Source organism: Rhinoderma darwinii, chromosome 6 (assembly GCF_050947455.1).
Source record: "Rhinoderma darwinii isolate aRhiDar2 chromosome 6, aRhiDar2.hap1, whole genome shotgun sequence".
NCBI classification, from domain to species: Eukaryota; Metazoa; Chordata; class Amphibia; order Anura; family Rhinodermatidae; genus Rhinoderma; species Rhinoderma darwinii.
Window position 1 is genome coordinate 11085623 of NC_134692.1, and position 26935 is coordinate 11112557.

Consider the following 26935-nt stretch of genomic DNA (forward strand, 5'->3'; position numbering starts at 1 on the left):
TGCTATATGTCCTTTATAATGCGGCAACATATAATGTGGTATATGCAGTTCCTGCCCAGTCTAGTGTATAAATTAAAAAAAAAAAAAAGAACAACTCGCCACCTGGTGGTCATTACAGGTATTTATTTTACTAAATCTGTACCTCTCACAAGTCAAAAATAACAAAAAAGAACATGAAAGAAATGTGATTTTCCATCTGTGACATATAGTATAAAAATAGGACACATCCGCTAAACTATGCTATGTAAAAAATACTATCGCTACAGCCTAGAAACCTGTCCTCCCAGGAATGGCGCAGTCGTGTGCAGCCGCTGGGATCTTTGCTCCGTCCCACGTTATCAGGTGATTAGTTATTATGTCCTTTGTTTCTGAATGAATAATTAACAGAGACATTTTTTGCTGTAGGTAAAACTGACAGAGCGCCTGACTGGCAGCCGGGTGGGGATGGGACGGGGAACAAAGTGACAACATATGTGCGCCCGGAATCTGGAGAGAGGAGTCAGATGCAGTCACGTCATTAACCTCTTCACTGCCTTCCATAAAAAATAGGACATATTTTTATTTTATGGACCGTGCTCCCATACTTTATAATGGGAGCACGGTCCGCAAATGCGGAAGACTGACCGCAGCCATCCGCGTCCGTGCCCATGGGGCCTCATACATTCAAAGTAATAAAGACACACAACCCGTCATATGATTCAGCAAAAATGTGCCTGCTTGTTGATGGTTTCCAGTTAGCAATACTTTTTTTTCCTTTTGTGCTGAACTAAAGTGGAAACTAATATAAAAATAAGTGAAAAGAGCTCATTTTATATTCTCTAACTAAACTGTTCTGCCATAACGTAAAACCACTGACGGGTGAAGGGAATAACGCTGATGATCTGGTTACAATGGCGCCTGACAAGGAGGCGGATATATTTGGCAGCGAGTGATCAGTCAGTTCTTGAAGTTGATGTTGGAAGCAGGAAAAACGGACTGCAAGGCCCGGTTCCCACGGGGTGGATACGCTGCGTAAAAATCACGCAGCGTGTCTGACCTGGAACACGCAGTATATTCCGTCCGAAAAATCGCACAACATTGTGGTGCGGTTTTTCGAACGGAATATCCGCTGCGGAAGAAAGTCGTTCATACTTACCCCCTCCCTCCTCTGAAGTATGTCCGGACTCCCTGGATGACGTTGCAGGCCATGTGACCATGCAGCAGTCACATGGGATCCAATGTCATCCCAGGAGGCCGGACTGCAGGGAGAAGGAGGGCATTCTGGGTAAATATGATTTTGTTTATTTTTCTGGAGTTGCGATTTTTGCAGCGATTTATGCCGCAAAAGTCGCAACACTTGGCTTTCTGTTGCGGGTTTTGCTGCAGCGGAATATCAACAAAAACGCAGCATAAACTGAAATGCTGTGGATTTAAATTCCGCATCGCAGGTCAATTTATTAACATTTACGCAGCGGTTTTTTCTGAATCTCATCCACTTTGCTGCTACTGTAAATGCTGCAGAATCTCCGCACACAATTCTGTTGTGGAAATTCCGCAGCGTTTACGCTAAGTGGGAACCCGGCCTAAGGATCTGAGCGACTGTGACAAGGACCAAATAGTGAAGTGTAGACGACCGGGTCAGATCATCTCCACAATGTCCGGTCTTGTGGGGTGACCCCGGTATGTGGTGGTTAGTACCGACCAGACTGGCGACAGGGTCATCGCCGTACAAAGTCTCATTGATGTGCGGGGCAGGGAAGGCTAGTCTAGTCCGAGATACTGTACCACAAGGTGCTGAAAAAGTTACTACTGACTATGATAGAAAGAAGTCAGAACACGCAGAACATCGCAGCTCGCTGTATATGGGGCTGTGTAGCTGCAGAGCAGTCAGAGCGCCCCCTGCTGACCCCTGTCCACCACTGAAAGTGCCTACAATGGGGACATGATCATCACAACTGGAGCAATGGAATAAGGTGACTGGTCTGATGAATCAGGTTTTACATCATGTGAACAGCCGGGGGCGTGTGCGTCGCTGACCTGGGGAGGAGATGGCACCAGGATGCATTATGGGAAGAAGACAAGCCAGCGGGGGCAGAGTGATAATCTGCGCAATGTTCTGCAGGAATTACTTGGGTCCTGCCATTCATGTGGATGTGACACGTACCACCGACCTAAACATTGCTGCAGACAAGTGCCCCCGTCATGGGAGCGGCATTCCCTTATGGCAGTGCCCTCTGTCAGCAGCCCCCGCCACCCTGCAGGATAATGCCCCCGCCACACTGCAGGATAATGCCCCCGCCACACTGCAGTATAATGCCCCCGCCACACTGCAGGATAACGCCCCCGCCACACTGCAGGATAATGCCCCCGCCACACTGCAGGATAACGCCCCCGCCACACTGCAGGATAATGACCCCGCCACACTGCAGGATAATGCCCCGCCACACTGCAGGATAACGCCCCCGCCACACTGCAGGATAATGCCCCGCCACACTGCAGGATAACGCCCCCGCCACACTGCAGGATAATGCCCCCGCCACACTGCAGGATAATGCCCCCGCCACACTGCAGGATAATGCCCCCGCCACACTGCAGGATAATGCCCCCGCCACACTGCAGGATAATGCCCCCGCCACACTGCAGGATAATGCCCCCGCCACACTGCAGGATAACGCCCCCGCCACACTGCAGGATAATGCCCCCGCCACACTGCAGGATAACGCCCCCGCCACACTGCAGGATAATGACCCCGCCACACTGCAGGATAATGCCCCGCCACACTGCAGGATAACGCCCCCGCCACACAGCAGGATAATGCCCCCGCCACCCTGCAGGATAACGGCCCCGCCACACTGCAGGATAATGCCCCGCCACACTGCAGGATAACGCCCCCGCCACACTGCAGGATAACGCCCCCGCCACACTGCAGGATAACGCCCCCGCCACACTGCAGGATATCGCCCCCGCCACACTGCAGGATAACGCCCCCGCCACACTGCAGGATAATGCCCCCGCCACACTGCAGGATAATGCCCCCGCCACACTGCAGGATAATGCCCCCGCCACACTGCAGGATAATGCCCCCGCCACACTGCAGGATAATGCCCCCGCCACACTGCAGGATAATGCCCCCGCCACACTGCAGGATAACGCCCCCGCCACACTGCAGGATAACGCCCCCGCCACACTGCAGGATAATGCCCCCGCCACACTGCAGGATAATGCCCCCGCCACACTGCAGTATAATGCCCCCGCCACACTGCAGGATAACGCCCCCGCCACACTGCAGGATAATGCCCCCGCCACACTGCAGGATAACGCCCCCGCCACACTGCAGGATAACGCCCCCGCCACACTGCAGGATAACGCCTCTGCAACACTGCAGGATAACGCCCCCGCCACACTGCAGGATAATACCCCCGCCACACTGCAGGATAATGCCCCGCCACACTGCAGGATAACGCCCCCGCCACACTGCAGGATAATGCCCCGCCACACTGCAGGATAACGCCCCCGCCACACTGCAGGATAATGCCCCCGCCACACTGCAGGATAATGCCCCCGCCACACTGCAGGATAATGCCCCCGCCACACTGCAGGATAATGCCCCCGCCACACTGCAGGATAACGCCCCCGCCACACTGCAGGATAATGCCCCCGCCACACTGCAGGATAATGCCCCCCGCCACATTGCAGGATAATGCCCCCACCACCCTGCAGGATAACGCCCCCGCCACACTGCAGGATAATGCCCCCGCCACACTGCAGGATAATGCCCCCGCCACACTGCAGGATAATGCCCCCGCCACCCTGCAGGCAAATTCCCCCGTCACACTGCAGGATAATGCCCCAACCGCACTGCAGGATAATGCCCCAACCGCACTGCAGGATAATGCCCCCGCCCCCCTGCAGGATAACGCCCCGGCCACACTGCAGGATAATGCCCCCGCCACACTGCAGGATAATGCCCCAACCGCACTGCAGGATAATGCCCCCGCCCCCCTGCAGGATAATGCCCCCGCCACACTGCAGGATAACGCCCCCGCCACACTGCAGGATAATGCTCCCGTCACACTGCAGGATAATGCTCCCGCCACACTGCAGGATAATGCCCCCGCCACACTGCAGGATAATGCCCCCCGCCACCCTGCAGGATAATGCCCCGCCACACTGCAGGATAATGCTCCCGCCACACTGCAGGATAATGCCCCCTCCACACTGCAGGATAATGCCCCCCGCCACCCTGCAGGATAATGCCCCTGCCACACTGCAGGATAATGCCCCAACCGCACTGCAGGATAATGCCCCCGCCACACTGCAGGATAACGCCCCCGCCCCCCTGCAGGATAATGCCCCCGCCACACTGCAGGATAATGCCCCCGCCACACTGCAGGATAACGCCCCCGCCACACTGCAGGATAATGCCCCCCACCACACTGCAGGATAATGCCCCCGCCACACTGCAGGATAATGCCCCCGCCACACTGCAGGATAACGCCCCCGCCACACTGCAGGATAACGCCCCCGCCACACTGCAGGATAATGCCCCCGCCACACTGCAGGATAACGCCCCCGCCACACTGCAGGATAACGCCCCCGCCACACTGCAGAATAATGCCCCCGCCACACTGCAGGATAATGCCCCCGCCACCCTGCAGGCAAATTCCCCCGTCACACTGCAGGATAATGGCCCCGCCACACTGCAGGATAATGCCCCCGCCACACTGCAGGATAATGCCCCCACCACACTGCAGGATAATGCCCCCGCCACCCTGCAGGATAATGCCCCCACCACCCTGCAGGATAACGCCCCCGCCACACTGCAGGATAATGCCCCCGCCACACTGCAGGATAATGCCCCCGCCACACTGCAGGATAATGCCCCCACCACACTGCAGGATAACGCCCCCGCCACACTGCAGGATAACGCCCCCGCCACACTGCAGGATAACGCCCCCGCCACACTGCAGGATATCGCCCCCGCCACACTGCAGGATAATGCCCCCGCCACACTGCAGGATAATGCCCCCGCCACACTGCAGGATAATGCCCCCGCCACACTGCAGGATAACGCCCCCGCCACCCTGCAGGCAAATTCCCCTGTCACACTGCAGGATAACGCCCCCGCCACACTGCAGGATAACGCCCCCGCCACACTGCAGGATAATGCCCCCGCCACACTGCAGGATAATGCCCCCGCCACACTGCAGGATAATACCCCTGCCACACTGCAGGATAATGCCCCCGCCACACTGCAGGATAATGCCCCCGCCACAGTGCAGGATAATGCCCCCGCCACACTGCAGGATATCGCCCCCGCCACCCTGCAGGCAAATTCCCCCGTCACACTGCAGGATAACGCCCCCGCCGCACTGCAGGATAATGCCCCCGCCACACTGCAGGATAATGCCCCCGCCACACTGCAGGATAATACCCCTGCCACACTGCAGGATAATGCCCCCGCCACACTGCAGGATAATGCCCCCGCCACAGTGCAGGATAATGCCCCCGCCACACTGCAGGATATCGCCCCCGCCACCCTGCAGGCAAATTCCCCCGTCACACTGCAGGATAACGCCCCCGACACACTGCAGGATAATGCCCCCGCCACACTGCAGGATAACGCCCCCGCCACACTGCAGGATAACGCCCCCGCCACACTGCAGGATAACGCCCCCGCCACACTGCAGGATAACGCCCCCGCCACACTGCAGGATAACGCCCCCGCCACACTGCAGGATAACGCCCCCCGCCACACTGCAGGATAACGCCCCCCGCCACACTGCAGGATAACGCCCCCCGCCACACTGCAGGATAACGCCCCCGCCACACTGCAGGATAATGCCCCCGCCACACTGCAGGATAACGCCCCCGCCACACTGCAGGATAATGCCCCCGCCACACTGCAGGATAATGCCCCCGCCACACTGCAGGATAATGCCCCCGCCACACTGCAGGATAACGCCCCCGCCACACTGCAGGATAACGCCCCCGCCACACTGCAGGATAATGCCCCCGCCACACTGCAGGATAACGCCCCCCGCCACACTGCAGGATAACGCCCCCCCGCCACACTGCAGGATAACGCCCCCCGCCACACTGCAGGATAACGCCCCCGCCACACTGCAGGATAATGCCCCCGCCACACTGCAGGATAATGCCCCCGCCACACTGCAGGATAATGCCCCCGCCACACTGCAGGATAATGCCCCCGCCACACTGCAGGATAATGCCCCCACCACCCTGCAGGATAACGCCCCCGCCGCACTGCAGGATAATGCCCCCGCCACACTGCAGGATAATGCCCCCGCCACACTGCAGGATAACGCCCCCGCCGCACTGCAGGATAACGCCCCCGCCGCACTGCAGGATAATGCCCCCGCCACACTGCAGGATAATGCCCCCGCCACACTGCAGGATAACGCCCCCGCCACACTGCAGGATAACGCCCCCGCCACACTGCAGGATAATGCCCCCGCCACACTGCAGGATAATGCCCCCGCCACACTGCAGGATAACGCCCCCGCCACACTGCAGACATTATACAGGAATGATTAGGAACATGACAAAGACTTCAAGGTGACGACTTGTCTCCAAATTCCCCAGATCTCAATCTGATCGATCATCTGTGGGATCTGCTGGAAAAACAAGTCCGATCCCTGGAGGCCGCACCTCACACCTTACAGGACTTATAGGATCCGCTGCCAACGTCTTATACCGGAGACCACAGGACCTTCAGAGATCAGCGGAGTCCAGGCCTCGATGGGCGGAGATGTACAATATCCTAATTATAAGAAACTAATGGTTCTCTACAGTCTGATTTTTACTAGTTGAGAGAGACGTCACCATCAATAAGATCATAGACTTGATTGAATTTACGTGTAATTGGTGCAGAAGGCGCCACCAGATGGAGACACCAACAACAGAGGTCCCTGTGCTCGGACAGTACATGGGCTTCTTTGATTTCCAACTTCTAATTTGATGGCCGCGGGGAGCGAACCACAGATCATCTCATACATGGCTCTTCAAATAATCCCTCAGAGATGATTTTTTTTTAGGTACCAGCGGTTCCCCTTTGCCTGCGGGGCTCCTGTGCGCTGCTGAGGTTGCACATATGATACGTCCGCCACTTGGCGCCACTGGTAGAAACGTTAGAAACAGAAAATGCAACGTCTGCTTCTTTTCCTAGGACTTTATGGCAGATCCCAAAAAACATTATAAATCCAATAACATCATTGGACAGATTTAGCTTTATTGGCAAGCTTTGACATTGTTATGGGGGATGCGAAACCACAGAACTGCCCATCCCCCATTTTTATTGACTTCTAGTGCTCGACTTTGGTTCTGGGGGCAACACTTCAGTATAAAGATTATAAATTTACACTATATTGTGGGGGACTTCATGCACAAAGCAGCACCGGGAGGGTAGGGGGCCTGTTTTGATTTCACAGCGAGGACCGTTCCCCTATATACAAGTACTGAACACATCACCGATGCAGTTGGAAAGCGGAAGTAGAGAATGATCTCCCTGTGGGAAGCAGGTTGTCAGGCTCCTCTATGCCTCCATATTTGCGCCCCTGACAACTGTGCGTTATAGTGTAAAAGTACGAAGGGAAATATGGCGACCGTGCGTGAGAGGTGACGACAGGAGGAGAAGAATAGGGCAGCCGGCTGCTGATACGATCGCACTCACAGGAACATGCCCTTGTGCGCAGCGGGTTACCAGGATGCAGGACGGTTCCTTTTTATTGTGATTAAACTGAGCAAACATCTGCTCGGAGCGGAGATAAACAGCAGCAGGTGCTCTCCTGTGTCAGCACGGAGCGGGGGCAGGGTGTGACACCGGCGTGGCACAGGCCTCACCAGGTTACTGGCCATTTAACAAGCGGCGCCAATTTTTTTTTATCATATCCTACAAAAATCCATTTAAGAGTAGAAATGCTTCATTTTCTCCAAGAACGTTCTGGTAATAAAATGTCAAAACTGGTGAAAATATAAATCTGTCAGCAGAATACAGGCTGCCATTTATGGTGGTCTGTATTCTACTTATGGAGCAGCAGACCGAAGCAACGGGGACGCATTGGTTACAAAGTTTAATCACTATACAATGAAAAGATCTGCCACTTTCTAATAGACTTTTTGTTTCGATTCCTTACCATTTTCAAGATCACGGTTTGCTGTCAGGGAATGGAAATATTTGTTGATTCACTGTCCTGCATGGACACAGGTGCAGAGATCTGATACACTGTAACGTGTTGTGCATCTGTTTCAGTTGGACATAATCAGGACAGGTTTATAATGAATGCATTCATTGACTGACAGCATGCAGAGTTATAGACAGCACACCATAATGTGGCCATGTAAAGAAGCCCTACACGTGTGTATACAGTACCACTACCCACCAAAAGTTCCGGAACACCCTCATAACTTTTGAACAGCTCGAGGTAGAGGGTTGAAATTTGGTGGGATTTAATGGGGTCATAAAATCTACCAGTTAACGCCACCCCCTTGGGGGCGGCAAAATCTTAAATGGCACGGGGGATCGAGTGGGGGCTCATTTGAAAGCTCTTTTCAATACAATTCAATTTGCATTTTGCTGAAGCCCTGAACACCCCAGCACCACCAAGGGTTTTTCTTTTTTGTTTTTTTTTGCGTAGTAGATTTTATCCCATTAAATTTCAACCCTCTACCTCAACAGTAATGAGGGTGTTCCGGAACTTTTGGTGGGCACTGTATATACCAGCCCCATTTGCTGGCCCAGGCTGATTTGCATCTTCTGATGGAGGCCCCTATAATGTAACTGGTGAACCATCACTGATATATTAATCTGTAACCATTCAGACCATCATTATTAGATCGGTGGGGGTCCAACTCCCAGCACCCCGACCCACCAGCTGACTGAAGGGGTCCCAGTGCTGCAGCGAGCGCCACGTCCTGTTCATTGTTTACCAGGCACAGCGCCATACATTTGGTTGTGGCTGTGCCTGGTATTGCAACTCAGTCCCATTCACTTGAATGGGGCTGAGTAAGATTGAGCTGCAGTACCAGGCACAACCACTATCAAATGTATGGCGCTGTGTCTGGTAGATATTAAAGGGGACACGGCGCTCGCTGGACTGCTGTGGCCCCTGAGTCAGTTGTTCGATAGGTGTTCCAGGACCCCTACAGATGTAATATTGATGGCGTATCCTAAACATAGGTCATTTATCCTATAGTCTTGGAAAACCCCTTAAAGTAACAACTTGTTACTATTTATTGAAGTTAGTGATAGGGGCGGGGCTGTGACAACCTTATATTATTATCACGATGTAATAATAATCAACGTGTAAGAAAATAATGTAATAATAGACGGAGATGTAAGATGCAATGAAGAGAATAGATATCCAAGAAAACATAAAATCTCTATGTGCTGAATATAATTACACAAATCTCTCAAAAGGCCCCGTGGGTGGAGCAGAGCTGGGCCCGGTCTGGTGGCTCCATGTACAGATGGAGGCGATTTCAGAGGCAGGTGCAGCCGCTCTTAGCACAGATGCTGACTGATAAAACCGGTCATCTGCCCTGTGAAGTGTCTGTAGATGGGAACAGACAGAAAAGAACTGATAGGAGACACGTACCACAACTAATCCAGGAGTTAATCATTCACACAGCTCAGCCAGGAGGATATCTGTACCCTTAAAGGGGTTCTCTGCTTTCGACAATACCTTTTTGTTAGGATCCCCCATGAATAAGGTGATCTCGGGGTGTCCTCTTGCTGGGATCCCCAGTGAGCAGCTGTAATCTGTGGGGGAGCCAAGTAGCAACTGCTTAATTTCCCTGCAGCACCCCCACAGGGGAAATATAGTATTACACAATTTTCATTGAAATGAATGGACTGTCCACGTAATGTAAGGATGTGCCGGAGCCTGATAAACATAGTTAAGAGTTTAGCTGTAGTATAATAAATGATTCTACTATTACAGTCATATTAGTCGCTTCCTTGAGTCTACTCCTCTGTTGTGATGGATTTCTCACCAAGAGACCAAGAGTTAGAGAAGTATGATGCGTGGAGTTATCCTTTATGTACACATAGGATAAGTGTATATCGCTATTACTAGTATCAGGGGCGGGGGACAGTAACAACCTCAGTTTCATTAAATGGATAACAATATAATATATATATATATATATTTATTTATTTATTATATTTTTTTTAAAAGAAATATAGGTAGCATTAAAAAATAAAACATTTACCAACATATCCCCCTTCAGGGCGGCCTCTGTATGGCGTCCTTGCTGCATTACAGCCATGCGATCATGTGACAATATTATGCCGTAGCATAATAAATGATTATATTATTACAGTCATATTAGGCCTCAAGTCTACTCCTCTGTTGTGATGGATTTCTCCCCAAGAGCCCTTGAAAAAACAGTCATCAGTCATGGGTTTTGCCCTTTATTTGCACCGCAAATTTTTTTTATGTGTACGTTAAACCAGACCTGTTATAACCCCCTCCTTTTAATGAAGTCATAGCATTCCCAGCTTTTCCCTAGTAAGGATCTTAAAGGGGTTCTCTGCTTTTGACTATCCCTTTTTCTAGACAATAAGCTGATCACAAGATGAACCCCAGCGATCAGCTGTATCTGTAGAGAAACCTGACAGAAAGTGTTCAATTTCTCAGCAGCGCCACCAGAGGAGAAATGAAGCATTACACAAGTCTCATTTATATCAATGGGCTGTATATAATACATAAATGTGCTGGTTCCTCCAGAGGGAGAGACACTCTTTGTAGTATCTGTCCGCTCTTTATTTTTGATGAGGATCCTGAACAGGGGTCTCCTCTCTATTAACTCCGATTTACCTAAAGGGTTTGCGAAAATGGGTTTTTCTGTTGTCAATAGTGACATCATGCGCTGCAGTCATGTGATCAATGGCCTTGGTGACGTAGCCGTACAAATACAAAGCGCTAATGTGCCAAAAAAAACATAAAAAATATGAGGATGTGAACTAAATTAGAGGTCCCTTTACCCTTGTTCAAGGACCGGGGTCCAATTGCAACTTCTGCAAGCCCAATTGATATGCCACGGCTGTGAATGGCATCTCAGCACTATGGGGGGCACTAAGCTGAATGTGGCCGCTTCCATCATTGGGATATCATCAAGATATGACGCACGTAGGTGGAGACCCAGGCGACATCTCTGCTACGTGTCAGGTTGTGGTTCCACGGACGTCGCTGCCCAGATGTACCCGGTGCAGTGTTAAACTCCCTAATCCTGCGCCTCTCCACAGCGATACCTAACACTGGAGGTGCTCGCCCGGATAATCCTGCCTGCCATTATGAATATAGATCAGGTAACAGCTGGCTCTTTCTGGGGCCGCGCACAATTAAATTGGTGGGTTACAAATGACATTTGCATTTTCCGAGAAACAGGCTTCACATGTAACCAGGCACCGGGCGCAAAGGCAGAAAACAGATTCAGTGACAATGAGGGGGAAGGGGGGGGGGGTGACTGCGCCAATCTCTGCCCTGCCGCCCAGACCCTCCGAGCTGTGAAGCCGTGAAATCCGTTATTTTCTCCTTGATCACATTAGCAGCCTCAGATTATATTTATATGGTGGTAAACATCTTGTGATTCCAGATATATGGATATTCCCTCCCATGGGTTTACCGCACATTATTATTATTCGCTAGGATGAGAATGACAATTTCCATCGAAAACGACATAAATTTACTGATGAGTCTCGCTACAATGTTTCGAAGACTAACTTTGGGTGATACCTGTAATTTATTCTCGCCAGTCTTGGCTGCTTTTTAGCTCTGCTACATTAGGACACAGCTTAGATCAGTGACTCCAGCTTAGATGCAGTGTCTATTGGGGACTGAGGTAGTCTGAAATACACCTTCTTCCTCACTCAGGGCACAGGCTGCTGTTTTCCCCTCTCATGCTTTACACTGCAGCTCTGCTTGTTCGGATTGACTGCTGTGTATAAGAAGCACATTTTATTTTAGGTTTATATATAATTTCACCATAAAGGGGTTTCCCCATAAAGGCTTAAAGGGGTTGTCCCAAGATTAAATGTTATCCCCCTAACCACAGGATAGGTGACCACATGGTGATCGGTGGGGACCTCCACGATCACGAAAATGGGGGTCTCGCTCCTCTGAATGAATGGAGCGGCAGACCGAGCATGCGCCATTAATTCATTTTCTATGGCACTACCGGAGATAGCCGAGCGCTGTACTCATATACAGAGAAGGGTACGGCAGTGCGCGTGTTCGACCTGCCGCTCCATTCATTTGGAGGAACGGAACCCCCGTTCTCGTGATCGCAGCGGCCAGGCCTCCATGATCAGCATGTTATCACTTATCCTGTGGCTAGGGGGATAAGATTTTATCTTGGGACAACCTTTCCAATCATTGTATAATGAAAAGATCTGCAGCCCCGCAATATTCTTCGTGTTTCAATCGCTTACCATTTTCAAGAGCTCTGCTTGCTGTCAGGCGCCTGGTTACTTCTTCAGCCGTTTTTGGAGCCATTTTTCATAGACTCTATAGAAAAACAGCTCCCGTTAAAAACGCGGTGAAATACACGACTTTGATTAAAAAAACGTTTCCCTTGAAAACAGCTCCGTATTTTGAGACGTTTTTTATTTTGTGTGTGCACAGACCCTAACAATTGGGTTTGTTACAGTTGTATCCAGTCTGGACCATCCTATAGAACTAAACACATCAGCAGCACAAATCTCTCTCCTGTCCTGATATTTTGCTACAATGTATCAGTGCAGGTAAAATGTATCAGTCTGGAGTTCACACTATTTATCTCACTGAGGATTGTCTGCACGGACTGGATGTAATTTTAAGTGTAAGGCCACACATAGCGGCGGAGACGGCGTGCTTTTAGGCCACCTGCACACGGCCGCATCTGTGTGTACGCTTCGCGATTACGGCAAGGACGGGCCACAATCATGAACCGTGCACACACAAGACGTACATTCATTTGAATGGGCTCCAGGCAATGCACGGACCGTATAAACTACGGTCGTGTGGCCCATAGGAAAGCACGTGTTCTATACTACACGGCCGCAAAACTACGGTCGTATACATGACGCCTTAGGCACATTAAATTGCCGTTTACCTGCAAAACATGTGGACAATAAGGGCATGTTCACACGGCTTATTTTCGGCTGTTTTTTGGGCCGTAAACGGCTGAAAAATCGGAAGCAGAACGCCTCCAAACATCTGGCCATTGATTTCAATGGGAAATACGGCGTTCTGTTCCGGCAGGCCATTTTTTTACGCGGTCGTTTTTAAAAACGGCCGTGTAAAAAAAACAGCAGCAAAAAAGAAGTGCAGGTAATTTCTTGAGCCGTTTTTCATTGACTGTAGAAAAACATCTCCAAAAACGACCGTAAAAAACGCAGCGAAAAATGCGAGTTGCTTAAAAAACGGCTGAAAATCAGGAACTGTTTTCCCTTGAAAACAGCTCCGTAATTTCAGACGTTTTTTATTAAGCGTGTGAACATCGCCTTACAATCATTGAAACACTGCGCCGATTTGCTATAAAACCGCTTGTTGTTTCTACAGCACTACGGCCCTAATGTGTGGCCTTACCCTAACAAACCCTCAGCTGTGAGAAGTATTAGGTCCGGACCGGCTTTCAGCCTCTAAATGTAAACAAGAATGTTCCCATTTACTGACAGCAAGCAGAGATCTTGAAATGGTTAGGAATTGAAACACAAAGTATTTTAGAAAGTTGCAGAACTTTTAATTATACATGAAAACCGTTTGCAATGAGTTACCATGACTTTTTTTGTACTCTTTAGCTGACCCCCTCTGTGCTGCTGTGACTTGTGTAACCGGTTTTCCCAGCGGCCGGATTGTGCCAGACTCGTTCTGTAATGACATTAAACTGCGTTATGGCAAATTAAGATTTAATTTGCTTTTCAGATAAGAGAGAAGTCACATATGGAAGGTGTTTGATGATGAGGACAGACCCAGCAATGACAGGAGAGAGATATGTGAGTCTATGTCACCAGAGACGTGGCGAGGAGCTGGCGCCGGTCGTAATAAGCCGTGGCACAGCGAGGGCGCACAGAAAACAGCATTTATGACAAATTAGTAATAGCTGCATCTACAATCTGCACATATGAGGACCAGGTCTGCTGCTCTCTAATCAGCAGAGGCTTAACTTGTAGCTCCGGGGCCCCCATGCAAAATCTGTGACAGCCCCCCATGTGCCATTTATAATACTTGTGTCTTCTTATGTGGCGGAGGGGCATTTAAGGCCCTCTCAGGAATCAGGGCCCGGGTGACTGTTGCCCCTGCATCCTCTATAGCTGCGCTTATGTATTTTAGGACCATGAGAGGTGGGGAGGGGTATTGAGAAAAATGGTTCAAACAAAATTTTGGATAAAAGGCTTTGCAAAAAAAAAAACAGTGAACCCACATCAGCCATATGGAGATAATGCATGCCACCCAAGTGTTCCTCTTTTTGTCCCAAATCCCTCTGTCCCCCCTTTGTTTCTTAACCCCTTGGCAACACGTGACGTAATAGTAAATGACAGCCGCCAAGGGGGATTATGGAATGGGCACACGGGCTGAGCCTACTCCTTACTTAGCGGATGTCACCTGTAAGTTACCACCGACACATCACTGCAATGGCTGACACGACCGTGGGGTGCCATTGGTTGTCATGACAGTCCAGAGAGTGAGACCCCCCATGTCTGCAATCTATCAGCTCCTATTAAGCCTTGCCAGACAAGTATTGCAGTGCACGGTCCTAGAGATCAAATGATCGCTTATTCAAGTCCTCTAGGGGGGGGGGGGGACTAAAAATAAAGTGAAAAGGAGTCAAATAAAGTTTTTTTTTAAATCCAAAAATCTAAAAGTAAAAAAAACGAATTTTTTCATTTTTCCTCTTAAGTAATGTAAAAAATAAATAAATAAGAAAAATTGGTATCGCTGCGTCCGTAAAATTCTGAACTATTCTAATATAACGTCATTTAACCCGCATAGTGAACGCCGTAAAAAAATTACATAAAAACACGAGAATTGCTGGTTTTTTGGTCATTTAAGCTCCCCAAAAAAAAACCTGAATATACCCCCAAATGTTACCGGTAAAAACTACAACTCATCACTGCAAATAAGAAGCCCTCACACCGCTTAATCGATGGAAAAGTAAAAAAGTTATGGCTTTTGGAATGCGGAGAGGAAAAAGCGAAAGTGAAAAAACGAAGCGCTTTGGCGCTCTTTTTGATCCGATAAATATATTGCTCCAGAGAGTGTCTGGTTCCTTGCTGGATATTAGAGATTGTAAATTATTTCATGATTTGATGCAATTTGGACCATAAAAAAAGTCCATATTCCAATGTTTTGTGCGCTTGAGTCTAAATTCGAAACTATTGAAGCGTGTACGAAAAAATTTATCTTTCACATGATGAACCACTTGCAGTGTCCCTCTTTGACCATCCAAAAAGTTGGTAGGTGTGTGATGTATGGACAGCGTTATTTTCCCTCTTTAACACTTCTCTGACACTTTATTCTTGATGGCGTCGCTAAAACTTCGCAGGCGATATTTTCTAGTCAATACTACTGGCCAGCTAATAACAGGGCACAGGGTTACTCTGGGTGTATGCCAAATTCATTCTCGTCGCCCATTACTGTAAATATAGTGCCCGTCCATTAAATTTCACGGGCAATAAATAATGGCGGCCTGAAGTCACTTTTTATAAATTTACCTCATACACTTAGACAGGTGACAATTTTGTAATATGAACATATGGACTAAAGCAGATCCCAATATAGACCAGTGCCGAAGAGCCTGAAAATAATCACGCACGGTATTGACTTTGACTGATCATATCATAACCCCGTACTTTAGGGGTCAGAGCTCTGCTTCCGTTTACACAGACATAGGTTTACATGATAAAATTTCAGCTGCCTGCAGCCACCACTAGGGGGAGCTCACTGCATATGGATTTATACAATGCCCATTGAACTCAGCAATTAAAACTTTTTCAGTGAGCTCCCCCTAGTGGTGGCTGCACATATTATTTAATATGGCTGTTTGAAGGAAAGCTGGGGATTTGGAGCTTTGTATCAGGAAAAACAGAGCTCTGAACCCTGTAAAGATTTGAAAAAATGAAAAAATAAGTGCACTTTAATGTACATGTGATGTACATGCATTACTATGTGATGAGTCCAATTTGCCCTCGGTGCTCTCATCAGTGGGAGGAGTTTATCCAACTTTAGTCATGGCCCGATGACATGTCTGTGGCACGCTGTCTCATGACCTCACACTGTCTCATGACCTCACGCTGTCTCATGACCTCACACTGTCTCATGACCTCACACTGTCTCATGACCTCACGCTTCGTGACATCACATCAGAACTGCAGTGTGATCATGACCTTCCCCTTAATACTTCTTTGGACTTAAAAAAGTTATAATCCGCCACACAATGTGAACACGGCCTTATTAGAAGAGGAACTGACTCAATATAATGACATTTATAGGAACAAGTGCAGTTCCTGTATCAATAGCCTGAAGCATCCGCCCGTATTAAAAGAAACAAAGATTCAGTGTTTATTGCAGGGTTTTTTTTACACTCTTATCAGTTCCTTGTTTCGTCTGTGAATGCGCCATTTATATGATCTGCCTGAGATAACATTGTGCCAAATGCAAAGCATTTACTTTAAAGAGGATCTGTCACTAGTTTAGTAATGCCCAATCTCCCAGCTAATCTAATAGGCGCTGTCACACTGATAATACTAGCGAAAATTGTGTCCCAAAAAGTTTATTATTTTAGAAGTTATGAGCTTTTTTCTAAATATGTAAATGAGCATATACTAGACAAGTGGGAGGTAATAGCAGGGATTCTCCAGAGGCGGAGCCTCCTCACAGCCTCTGACACTGTCCAATCAGCATGAAGCTGCTTCACACAGTGTGAGAGACTGAGGCTGGGGGGAAGGGGGATCACTTCAGATAGACATACACTACCGTTCAAAAGTTTGGGGTCACCCAGACAATTTTGTGTTTTCCATGAAAACTCACACTTATATTTATCAAATGAGTTGCAAAATGACTAGAAAATATAGTCAAGACATTGACAAGGTTAGAAATAATGATTTTTATTTGAAATAATAATTTTCTCCTTCAAACTTTGCTTTGGTCTTGGAATGCTCCATTTGCAGCAATTACAGCATTGCAGACCTTTGTCATTCGAGCTGTTAATTTGTTGAGGTAATCGGGAGACATTTCCCCCCATGCTTCCAGAAGCCCCTCCCACAAGTTGGATTGGCTTGATGGGCACTTCTTGCGTACCATACGGTCAAGCTCCTCCCACAACAGCTCTATGGGGTTGAGATCTGGTGACTGCGCTGGCCACTCCATTACAGATAGAATACCAGCTGCCGGCTTCTTCCCTAAATAGTTCTTGCATCATTTGGAGGTGCTTTGGGTCATTGTCCTGTTGTAGGATGAAATTGGCTCCAATCAAGCGCTGTCCACAGGGTATGGCATGGTGTTGCAAAATGGAGTGATAGCCTTCCTTATTCAAAATCCCTTTTACCTTGTATAAATCTCCCACTTTACCAGCACCAAAGCAACCCCAGACCATCACATGACCTCCACCATGCTTGACAGATGGTGTCAGGCACTCTTCCAGCATCTTTTCAGTTGTTCTGCGTCTCACAAATCTTCTGTGTGATCCAAACACCTCAAACTTCAATTCATCTGTCCATAACACTTTTTTCCAATCTTCCTCTGTCCAATGTCTGTGTGGCTTTTGCCCATATTAATATTTTCCTTTTATTAGCCAGTCTCAGATATGGCTTTTTCTTTGCCACTCTGCCCTGAAGGCCAGCATCCCGGAGTCGCGTCTTCACTGTAGACATTGACACTGGCATTTTGCGGGTACTATTTAATGAGGCTCCCTGTAAAGGATCTGCCAGGCACAGCTTCGGGGTTAACGGCCATAGATAATCAGTCTGCACCTGCTTCGATGTCTGTGAGACTGACTCCATCTTCCACCACTCAGGGTGGCAGGCTTAGGAGTGGGAGAACCTATCACAGCCTGGCCAGACGGAGCTAGCTCCCGCCCTCTGTCTATTTATACCTGCCTTTCCTGTTCCTCCTTTGCTAGTGATTCTTCTCGTTTGGTTTCCTGGCCCTGCTGCAGCTTCTTGTACCATTGTCCTTACTTCATATTGACCCCGGCTTGCTGACTACTCTCCTGCTCTGCGTTTGGTAACTCGTACACTCCTGGTTTGACTCGGCTTGTTTACTACTCTTCTGCTCTGCGTTTGGCACCTCGTACTCTCCTGGTTTGACTCGGCTTGTTCACTTCTCTTGTTGCTCACGGTGTTGCCGTGGGCAACTGCCCCTTTCTCCCCCTAGCTCTGTGTACCCTTGTCTGTTTGTCTGTCGTGCACTTATTGAGCGTAGGGACCGTCGCCCAGTTGTACCCCGTCGCCTAGGGCGGGTCGTTGCAAGTAGGCAGGGACTGAGTGGTGGGTAGATTAGGGCTCACTTGTCTGTCTCCCCACCCCCGTCATTACACTGCCAGTTGAGGACCTGTGAGGCGTCTATTTCTCAAACTAGAGACTCCAATGTACTTGTCTTGTTGCTCAGTTGTGCAGCGGAGCCTCCCACTTCTCTTTCTACTCTGGTTAGAGCCTGTTTGTGCCGTCCTCTGAAGGGAGTAGTACACACCGTTGTAGGAAATCTTCAGTTTCTTGGCAATTTCTCGCATGGAATAGCCTTCATTTCTAAGAACAAGAATAGACTGTCGCGTTTCACATGAAAGCTCTCTTTTTCTAGCCATTGTGAGAGTTTAATTGAACCCACAAATGTAATGCTCCAGATTCTCAACTAGCTCAAAGGAAGGTCAGTTTTATAGCTCCTCTAAACCGCAAAACTGTTTACAGCGGTGCTAACATAATTGCACAAGGGTTTTCAAGTGTTTTCTAATCATCCATTAGCCTTCTAACACAGTTAGCAAACACAATGTACCATTAGAACACTGGAGTGATGGTTGCTGGAAATGGGCCTCTATACACCTATGTAGATATTGCATTAAAAACCAGACGTTTGCAGCTAGAATAGTCATTTACCACATTAACAATGTATAGATTGTATTTCTGATTAATTTAATGTTATCTTCATTGAAAAAAACTGTGCTTTTCTTCCAAAAATAAGGAAATTTCTAAGTGACCCTAAACTTTTGAACGGTAGTGTATCTCCGGCTGTGGACTATCTAGAACAGTGGTTCTGGTTGGATATGAAAGATGAAGATTGTAATCTTTCATATGCCACCAGGATTTCTAGCAGTTCTAGCTGTGAAACAACCGGAGAGATCACCAGTTGAAAACACAGTCGGGAATGGAAACTGTATACTATATGATCACCCTGTGTTGCTGGGCGGGGAAAGGGGAGAAGCTGTATGCTGATTGGACAGCGTCATACAGAAAACAAGTATAGCCAAATTAGCATATTTAGAAAAATGCTCCTAATTTTGCAAATAATAAACGTTTTTGAAAAAAATGACATTGTAGTTATCAGCATCACAGCGCCTATTAGATTAGTTAGGAGATAGAGATTTAATAAACTGGTGACAGATCCTCTTTAAATTGACTTTCGTTTTTCTTTGGTTTTCTAGAGCAATTGTTTGATGAGAATAAGAACTAAAACCAATGAAAAGCAACAAAAATAAACTAATAGAACATTTTAAGATTTAAAGAGCTTCTCCAGGACTTAAACATTGATGGCCTATCCTTAGAATGGGCCATCAATGACAGATCGTGGAGGGTCCGACCTCTGGGATCACTGCAATTCGGCACAATGTAGGGGCCATGGCGCTCCTGCGAGCACCGCATCCCCTTCATTGTTTACATAGGCGCAGATTCTCGCCCATATAAGCTGCTGTGCCTGGTACTGCACGGTCTGCACCTCGCCCCATTCACTTGAATATGAGTTTCAGTACCAGGCACAGCCATTGTGCTTCAGTGTCATGGCCCCTACCTCGTGCTGATTAGTGGCGGACCTCGAGGTCAGACCTCCACCGATCAAACATTAATGGACTTTCCTAAAGATAGGAGTCACTGTTTAAGTCCTGGAGGACCCCTTTAACTTCCAGTCATAGATGTTCTGATAATTCAACCAATTGGTCCGATGATAAGATATTGCACTAAAAATCTATGTATCTACACAGTCAGCAAATTTTATGGCGATGTTCACACTTGTCTGCGGCAGAAATGCGAGATCGATGTGCAGCCCTAACTCTTAAAGGGGTCTCTGGTAGAAAAATATTGATGGCCTGTCCCTTGGATTGGCCATCAATCTATGATTGTTGACAGTCTGAACCCCAGGACCCCTGATAATCAGCAGAATGAAGGGGCTTCAGTTCATCCGTACCTGTGGCCATCAGTCCAATCCATATGTATTTCTATAGCTGTAGTGGGAGCTGTGTAGATCTGTATGCAGGGAGCTCCCCCTTGTGGCGGCTGCAGGCGGCTAGAATTTTATAATTTAACTCTATGGCTGTCTGAAGGGCATCACTTTGCTGGCACTGGTTATCAGGGGGCACTTTTGTTTATGGGGTCTGCATGCATTTTTTTTTTATTGGGCCACTCTGCTGATGGGGGTACTCTGATGGAACCTTGGCTGTCGCTATAGGGCATGGACTGTACTTATGCATGGGGTTTACATGAAAAATAATTCCTATTAACAAACAGAGCCCTGGCATCTCCGGCATCCGTGAAAATGGTTCATACAGATGTTTCTTGTTTAGGCTCCAAGGACAAGACTCCCATCATTGCTGCTGTGATCTGTGTGATCCAGGGATCCATCCAGTTATCTGTCTGTCACCCTACAGTCCGAAGGGTTAATACTAATCACTGGCTGCAGATAATTACAAGTTACACAATAATTTAATACCGGAGGCAGCGCCAGGCACAGGACAGGGAACAGTTGTTCTAAATACCGGTCCTGAAACTGCTGCGCAGACGGCAAACAAATAATAACACAGAAGACAAGGCCGCGACACAGGTAAGAACATCGAGTATCTGATGGGAGAAAGAGATAACAACTCTCACCATCTGTCACAGCTTGGATATAGATTTCCAGCGTATTAACGTGTATGAACCTGGAATATCATTCAGTACAGCTCTACATGTATGGCTATTATCTATCTATCTATCTATCTATCTATCTAATATCTATCTCATATCTATCTATCTATCTATCTATCTATCTATCTATCTATCTATCTATCTATCTATCTATCTATCTATCTATCCCATGTTCATCCATCCATCCATCTAGTACTATACACAGGACCCAGAGCCAGTCACATTATGCAATTTTACAGCAATACTGCGAGAGAAGCTGCATCCCCCTCCTCCTCCCTCTGTTGTTTCACACTAAGACTGAGAAGGTTTCTGAACATGTACAGAGATTCTACAGGCTGCTGGCAGATGACAGCTTCCCCAAGGGCTTAACTAGGAAAGACTGGGCCCAATAGCAAAACTTTGGCTGGGCCCCCCTCCCCTGGGTGCCACACACAGCTCCCCCTGTAGATAGTGCCCCCCTGTAAATAGTGCCATACAGCCCCCTGTAGACAGTGTCACACCCCCCTTGTAGATAGCACCCCACCCCCCTTCTGTAGATAGTGCCCCCAACTTTCCCTTGTAGATAGTGCCATACAGCCCCCCTTGTAAATAGCGCCCTCACCTCCATCTTGTAGATAGTACCATACAGACCCCTTGGAGATAGCGCCCCACCTCCCTCATCACTAAGAGTATTGCCTATCAACTCCCTATAACCTGATGACATCATTAAGAATACTGCATATCAATTCCCTATAACCTGATGACATCACTAAGAGTACTGCCTAATCAATTCCCTATAACCTGATGACATCACTAAGAGTACTGCCTAATCAATTCCCTATAACCTGATGACATCACTAAGACTACTGCCTAATCAATTCCCTAGAACATAATGACATCACTAAGAGTACTTCCTATCAACTCCCTAGAACATAATGACATCACTAAGAGTACTTCCTATCAATTCCCTAGAACCTGATGACATCACTAAGAGTACTTCCTATCAACTCCCTAGAACATAATGACATCACTAAGAGTACTTCCTATCAATTCCCTAGAACCTGATGACATCACTAAGAGTACTTCCTATCAATTCCCTAGAACCTGATGACATCACTAAGAGTACTGCCTAATCAATTCCCTATAACCTGATGACATCACTAAGACTACTGCCTAATCAATTCCCTAGAACATAATGACATCACTAAGAGTACTTCCTATCAACTCCCTAGAACATAATGACATCACTAAGAGTACTTCCTATCAATTCCCTAGAACCTGATGACATCACTAAGAGTACTTCCTATCAACTCCCTAGAACATAATGACATCACTAAGAGTACTTCCGATCAACTCCCGCCTAGAACATAATGACATCACTAAGAGTACTTCCTATCAATTCCCTAGAACCTGATGACATCACTAAGAAGATATTGTCTGCCTATGTTGTGTATAGATGATGATGGTGCATTATAATCTACCATATACAAGATGATATTCTTGATTTAGCTAATATTTGGTGAGAGAACAAACTGCACGATTATATCATAAGATTTCATGTGAGCTTTACACAAGTAATACAAACAACATACAACAAATAAAAACTGCAAACACAAAATGTATCATCACGACACAATCAGCGTGTAAATATATATTCTGCCTTCATATAGATCATGTACTAAATACAGGATGTACAAACACACACACTGCACAGTACAAACAGCCGGGGATTCGCACTACGCCGGGAACACGCCCAATCTGCGTAAATTTGAGGAGTGGAGGAAAATCCTGGAAGGCGCAGGATACATAACTGGCAAAGTTACAAAACTTCTCCTACTTTACAACTACCACTAATGTAAAGGAGATGGGTCAGACTGGAAGAACGGTGCTGCCGATGCCAGCTTCACCCGGATTCTGGTGCCAGGAGGGGGGTAACAACTGCAGCTGTAATTACGAAATGTGCGCAAAGATTGTCCCTGCCCTTTTCCCATAGATCAGTGGGGGGACGGGGACGTCTCATAACCCAGACAGAGGACCCGCATGGTCCTAAATTTCTAAATCTTGAAAGAAGAAGCTAAAAGGTTTTTTTTTCTTTGTTGCCTCTGTTATAGTTATAGGTGGATTTTTTTATTACATCCTTTTAAAATAACTTTAATCTGGCATCAATGGGACCTGATATGCCGGATTATCAAATATTCTGGATTATCTGACAATCATTATAAAACTCACTTGTAAGGCTTCGTTCACATCTGCGCTAGGGCCCCGTTCCGACGTTCCGTCTGAGCTTTCCGGCGGAACGGAGCCCTGACAGACACAAAGGGAAACCATAGGTTTCCGTTTCCATCACCACTGATTTCAATGGTGACAGGTCCGGTGCCAATGGTTTCCGTTTGTCACCGTTGTGTAAGGGTTCTGTCGTTTTGACTAAATGAATAGCGCAGTCGATTACGGTATTGATTCCGTCAAAACCACAGAACCCTTGCACAACGGAGACAAACGGAAACCATTGGCACTGGACCTGTCACCATTGAAATCAATGGTGATGGAAACGGAAACCTATGGTTTCCCTTTGTGTCTGTCAGGGCTCCGTTCCGCCGGAAAGCTCAGACGGAACGTCGGAACGGGGGCCCTAGCGCAGATGTGAACGAATCCTAAGGGGGCAACCACTGCAGGAGAAATGAACAACCGACAGTGGACCACATGGAAGGGCCCGGTCTGCCAGGGCCACTATCCGCAATGGCTCTCCGCTATGGTTAATAGAGGGGGATCGGTAGCGGGGGAGGGGCCTATATGACGTCCATATGCCCTAATAGGGCATAAGAAAAGGAGTTGTCTCCCCTTCAACAAAAAATCTGGTACTATTCTCCATTATATTACAATTCTGTGCCGGATCATCAGACTTTGTGGAACACCAGATGCCGAATTTTACTGTACAAACATATTTATGTGTGTGCGATATTTATTGTGCGATTCTACTTTCAAAATAATTTTTCAGTTTGCATCTAGAAAGTTTTGTAACTTCGAAAATTATTTGCTTTACTGTTTTTGTACTGATTTTAGGTTGTTTTCTCCATTCATATTAGAGCTTCTTTCAAAATTCTGCTGGTTGCCCTCGGAAACAGACAGCGGTTATGCTCCGCCCACTGCCAGTCATGTGACCTAACAGCTTATCTGTAATCATGCAATTGTCAACTGAACTCCCATCATGCTCTGCTCCTTGGTAAAAGGAAACCAGCAGAATTCTGCAGCTGAGAACCTCATCCAGCGCTGGAGGAAAACAAATAACATCATGGACACACATTACATTTTGTAGTAATTCATCTTAATTTTCTCTTCCTAAAATACTAATTGGTAGTGTAATTATAATGGCTGACACTGACAGTCTGGTTGCTAAGGATATATTTCAGCTTTTTATAATGAGTTGTCAGGAAGCAAGTCCCTAGCAACCAGTCTATCTCAGATTAAACAGGTCAGATCAAGGCCGGACTGGCACTGCGCCAAAGGCATGGAAAGCAAAGGGGTTTTACAGAACTCTTATCTCACTTTCGTAGTATGTCGCCCATAGCCCATACTGTACCCCTTTAATTTGGAGGCACACAGAGGTTTTTCTTCTCACGGATTCATGTGAAATCCACGACAAAAAGAAAAGCAATACTTCACGGAGACACCACATATAGCTACAGCTCAGTAATATAAAGACATGGGGACCATGTATTATTTTTCAGTGCCGCCAGTAAAAGGGGAGGGTCTATGACAACCTCCTATTTATGTTCACATTTAAAGGCTATGTACACCTTTGAAATTGTGTTGTTGTTTTTTTAAATAAAAATGTCTGTCAGTGTGATTGGTGCAACTTTCTAAATACTTTTTATCAAAAATAATTTGTACGTTTTGAGATACAGCTGCTTTGTATCCTGTATATAGAGCAGCTGTATCTAGCGCTGAAACCTGTATCCGTCATATCAGCGGGACTGATGGGTTCAGTGTCAACGGGCCCTGTGATCAGTTCATAACTTAGATGGGATCGATAACAAGTGGATCGACACGCAGGACCCGCTGTCGCTGAACTCGTCAGTCCCGCTGATATGACGGATGCAGGTCTCAGTGCTAGATACAGCTGCTCTATATACAGGATACAAAGCAGCTGTATCTCAAAACGTACAAATTATTTTTGATATTATTTTTTATAAATAGTAAGTAGAAAAGTTGCACCAAACACGCTGATAAACATATATCTTGTGGATATGGCATAAATGTCTAAGATGGGAAAACCCCTTTAAAGAGAACCTTTCACCTCCCCATACACGTGCCGCTGAGTGCAGCATGTAATGGGCAGGGCTGTACAAATCCTGGGGCACGTTATATTTTTGTCTTATCTTCCTCCGTAATTTAAATATCGATGCCGATATATTTGGCGTCCGATATTGAAATAACACCCTGAACTGTCAATGGGGCGTGTAATTGGCAAGGGGGCGTTTTACTATGGCTGCGACTGTCCAATCAGCTACGGACTTTGTCACAGCAAGAGCCGGAGAAGGGGGAGAGTGCGCATGTGCGCACGCACAGCTCGGAGTTGTGCGAGCAGGTGTGCGCACGCTCTCATGCTTCAGCTCTCAGCGGACAAGCTGAACAAGACTGTGTGATCTCTAGCGAGAGATCACACAGTCTTGTCCTTGTCTGCCGAGAGCTAAAGAGTAAGTGAGAGTGTGCCGCGTGCGCACAGCTCCGATGCCACTGCCGAAGATACTCCCGCTGCCATGGAACAGAAGAAGATTTCACATTCTTCTTCTACTCTTCTGTTCCGTAATGGCGGAGGAGCTGCGCTCGCGCACATGCTCTCCTCTCTCCAGCTTTTGCTGTGACACCGTCCGTAGCTGATTGGACAGTTACAGCCATAGTAACCCGCCCCCTTGCCATTACACGCCCCATTGACCGTTCAGGGGGTTATTTAAATATCAGGCGCCAAATATAACGGCACCGATATCTAAATAATGCAGGAAGATAGGAAAAAATATAAAGGGCCCCAGGGTTTGTACAGCCCTGTCCATTACATGCTGCACACGTATGGGGAGGTGAATGGTTAGACCACTGCTTTCTTTTTGCCCTATTAGGGAATATGGTGGACAAAGAGGGGGTTCCCCTGCTCCGAACTCTCTTCCATTAGCCAGAGCAGAGAGCGTTGACTCTAGAGGACCTGACCCACTCATGCATTATATGATCGGCCATGCATTTTAATAACCGCCATGTATTACTAATACAATACTATAAATGTATGACCAGCCACATCTTCCCCATGTGATTCCCAGAGGTTTCTGCGTAATTGATGCCACGTATCCTGCTGCTTCAAGGCACCATCAAAAATGTCTGAAGGCACAAGAGCACTCTTCAAATATAACATAATACTGCGCATATATTACACAATAAACAGCAATTCCCAATATTAGAGTTTGTGTATTTTTTATACTTACAGTTAATAAATTATTATCTTTGATTATTCTTTTAAATGTTTATTATTATTGAATATAATCATCATCTTGTCATTTGCATAGATTGTAGAAGTCATTGTAACAAGTTAAATCTATATATCCTGTGCTATAAGATACGCAGTAGGAGTGCTCCCCAGGAGCAGTAGAGGAGATCTACAGGAGCCGGCTGCAGTATGTGAGTGATGAAAAATAAGGCACAGTAGTGGAGTGCTGCACGGGCAGTAGGTGAGTGTGTCAGGATACGGGGGCAGTAGATGAGTGCGGCAGGGTACGGGGCAGTAGATGAGTGCGGCAGGATACGGGGGTAGTAGATGAGTGCGGCAGGATACGGGGGTAGTAGATGAGTGCGGCAGGATACGGGGGTAGTAGATGAGTGCGGCAG

The 26935-nt window shown here is 47.4% G+C and overlaps 1 long non-coding RNA gene across 2 annotated transcripts; it reads left to right on the forward strand.

Annotated features, from left to right (window-relative positions):
• Positions 1-11094: 11094 nt before the first annotated feature.
• Positions 11095-24915, forward strand: LOC142656177 (uncharacterized). 2 transcript variants are annotated; one of them, XR_012849603.1, is made up of 4 exons: positions 11095-11311; positions 13908-13978; positions 20749-21005; positions 24151-24915. It is a non-coding gene; the product is annotated as an uncharacterized LOC142656177 (long non-coding RNA). The 2 variants fall into 2 exon arrangements; XR_012849604.1 differs by lacking the exon at positions 13908-13978.
• The last annotated feature ends 2020 nt before the right edge of the window (positions 24916-26935 follow it).